Consider the following 3,771-nt stretch of genomic DNA (forward strand, 5'->3'; position numbering starts at 1 on the left):
GCACATTGAGGACTTTCAAAAATTGAATATAAGGGAAAATGATATTCCAGAGAAGCAGAGGATTGATGTCTCCATAAGGACTTTAAAGGATAACATTCAATATGAGGTTCGTCTTGTAGAAATTTTGAATAATAAACACATATTCAATGGAGATTATCCTGATCATGTACTATTGCGGAATACATACACAATACATAAGCTCCTCTACGTTGATCATCAATTTAGCAGCATCAATAACAATAAAACATCAATAGCATGCACACATTAACACAGTATGTAACCCTGGGGAAAGCTTACAGCTGAAAACCCCACACTATCTGTATATTAATGATTGAGAACATGTGACATTACATAGTCAATACTTTTCACAAGTATCCAACACTATCTCCACCTGTTACACACAAACCAGCTCAGACCCAAACAAGTCACAAGTTCAAATCTGCTCCACTGCTTTGCCTACCTCTATTGCATAAACCTTCTGAGAATCACTCACATTGGAAATCACGTGAGAAGAGGCTATTCTACTGGGCAAATAAGCGCAATACTCATTGGAATACTCAATCTCTGCTTGTGCAAATCCTCATGCACAACTATAGTCACAACTGATAGCAATCTCATCCTCTAACACCTGTCCCTGCTGAACTGTACATGCACTGAAATGCAACTGAGTTAACTGATGTATTCTTTAGTTGCATTATGAGTTAATAATAACAACTCATCATTAGTCTATTTGCAGTTAGACGAATTACAACTAGTTTAACCAAGTCAAACTGAACACAACTCCATCAACTCCACAATCAACTCCACCAAACTCAACTACTTGTGTTCTAACTGAAGTCATGCATGCAACAACTCAACTGACCCACAAAGAAAGCGTATTTCCTTCTGACAGCTACATGTTCCACATATGTAGCTCAAACTGAAGTGCTCCAAGAGAATAAGATAAAGTTTATAGTCTAAATATTATTATGAGACAATAATATTTGACTTTTCTATTTTTGGCTGCCAGTCTAAAAATAGACTTTGATCACTCTTGCTGTCATCACTCCTGCTGTGATCCAAAAATAGACTTTGCGCCATAATTTTCCTGCGGGCCCACTTAGTGAAGGCGACTCCTTTGCACTAAGCTCCATCATCTTGTTGCATTCTCAACACTCCCTCTCAACAAGATATGGATTATCAACAACCCCTATCCTGCCTCGGTGGTATTCGAATTTGCTCCTGGTGAGCGCCTTCGTCAAGATATCAGCATCCTGATCCTCCGTTGGAATGTATGAAAGTAACATGATTCTCCGCTGGACACAATCTCTGATATGATGGTACCTGATGTCAATATGCTTAGATCTATCATGAAATACAATATTAGCCGAGAGTTTAATGCAACTCTGGTTATCACAGTAAATCATAGTAGGATCCAAGTGAGAACCGAACAAACCAACTAGATCCATATAGCCTCGCATGCAGGCAAACTTGCTGCCATATACTCGGCCTCTGATGAACTAAGTGCCACGGATCTCTGCTTCCTGCTGTACCAAGAAACTGTTGTTGACCCGATACTGAAGACCCCTCCTAATGTGCTCTTTCTGTCTGTTGGTCTCCCTGCCCAATCTGCATCTGTGAAGCCACATAGCTTCACCCCATCCTCCTGTCTGTACCACAATCCATATCCTGATGTGCCTCTCAAATAACGCAATACATGCTTGCCCACCTTCCAGAGGATCTTGGTAGGCTTAACCATAGCTTGTGAAAGCTGGTTAACTGCATAGCATATATCAGGTCATGTATTGACCAGATACATAAGCAACCCCACCAACTATTGATAAACAGTGGCATCCACTTCTTCTGCTGAAGTGGCATCCTCCTTCCTCCAACCTCCAGGAAGAAGAGTATCAATAGGCTTGCAGCCATGTATGTTGAACTTCTCCAGTATCTCCTGAGCATACTTACCCTAAGAAACAAACAGTCCACCACTACGCTACCAAATTTCCAATCCCAAGAAATAATGAAGGAGGCCCAAGTCCTTCATCTCAAACTCCTTAGCAAGATCATCCTTGCATGAAAGTATCAACAACTCATCACCTGTTAGAATCAAATCATCTACATATAGTGCAATGATAAGCAACTTACCCTCCACCACAATCTGGTATAGGTTAGGATCTGCCTCACTCTTGGAGAATCCAAGTCCGGTGAAATAACTGTCTATCAGTGTGTACCAAGCACGTGGTGCTTGTTCAACCCATACAGCGCTCTCTTGAGCCTGCACACATGCGACTCGCTGCTGAAGATCTCAAAACCTTCGGGCTGCTCAATGTACACCTCCTCCTCAATGACTCCGTTGAGGAATGCAGTCTTCACATCCATCTGATGAATGTGCCACCCCATCTGCGCTGAGAGAGCAAGAATCATCCGTATGGAAGATACCTTGCGACAGGTGCAAAGGTCTCCTCATAATCGATCCTCTCTATCTGTGAAAAGCCTCGGGAAACAAATCTTGCCTTGTACTTCTCCACACTCCCGTCAGCTGCCGGCTTAACTTTGTAGGTCCATCTCGAACCCACCACTGATTTCCCTTCCGGTCTAGGAACAATCTCCCATGCACTGTTTCTGACAATAGAATCATACTCTTCCACCATGGCATCTACCCATGCAGGATCTCCCATAGCTTCCTCAAAAGAGGATGGCTCAGTCACAACACACTTGCTCATACGAGCCATGTATCCAGTGTACCGATCGGGTGACTGTCTCTGCCTACGTTGGGCTGTAGGTGGTCCTACAACTTTCTCTGCATCTTGAGCCAGTCGCTCAGCTTCTGTCAAGTGCTTTCGCCCTCTGATGGTTGGCGCTGCATGAGTGGTCTCTTCCACTCCATGAACCTTGTCCTGTGGCTGATCCATGTCCTGAAGCTCATCCTTAGGAACTAATAGCTCCTCATCTGCATGCAAGTGTAGATCCCTCTCAAGCGAACACTTCATGGTTTTCTCCTCCTGAAATTTTATATCCCATCGCACAACAGTTTTACCACTATCTGGAAAAGACACACGATAGTTGTGGGGCGTATTAGTGTACCCCAGAAATATCCCAACCTATGTAGTCGTCTCCAACTTCTTCCTGGCATCCTTCATCACATGCATGTAAAAGTTAGCACCAAAAATCCTCAAATGAAAAAGATCAGGCTTCTTACCAGAATAAGCCTCCTCGGGTGTACTCATGCCAAGTATCTTGTGAGGACAACGGTTCTGCACATAAACTGTTGTATTTCATGCTTCCGCCCACAAGTGAAGGGGTAGGCTCTGATCCTGCAACATCGCCCGTGTAGCACTCATGATCGTTCTGTTCTTCCGCTCAGCAACCCCGTTCTGCTGTGGGTTATGGGGAGCTATGAGCTCTCTTCGAATCCCTTCTGCCTTGCAGAAATCCTTGAACTCGTCCGAGATGTATTCACCACCATTATCGCTCCTAAGAGCCTTCACCTTCTTCCTCGACTCCTTCTCGACCAGTGCTTTGAATTCACAGAACTTTGAATATGTCTCGCTCTTCTTCTGTATGAAGAAGATCCAGCACTTACGAGAGAAATCATCAAAAAAAATCACATAATACCGTGTTTTGTTGTCGAAGCAACTGAGAAAGGTCCACACACGTCTGTGTGAATATCCTTCTCGTCAAAGGTGGCTTTCAGAAACTTCCCCAAAGTACACCCCTTGCACTGATCTAACTGTGCAAGAGTGCCTTTAGGAAGCCCTGTAGTGATCTGCTGCAGTATCTTCAAGGCTC

Source organism: Pinus tabuliformis, chromosome 8 (assembly GCF_031772625.1).
Source record: "Pinus tabuliformis cultivar Carrire ecotype Pingquan chromosome 8, CPIR1, whole genome shotgun sequence".
NCBI lineage: Eukaryota > Viridiplantae > Streptophyta > Pinopsida > Pinales > Pinaceae > Pinus > Pinus tabuliformis.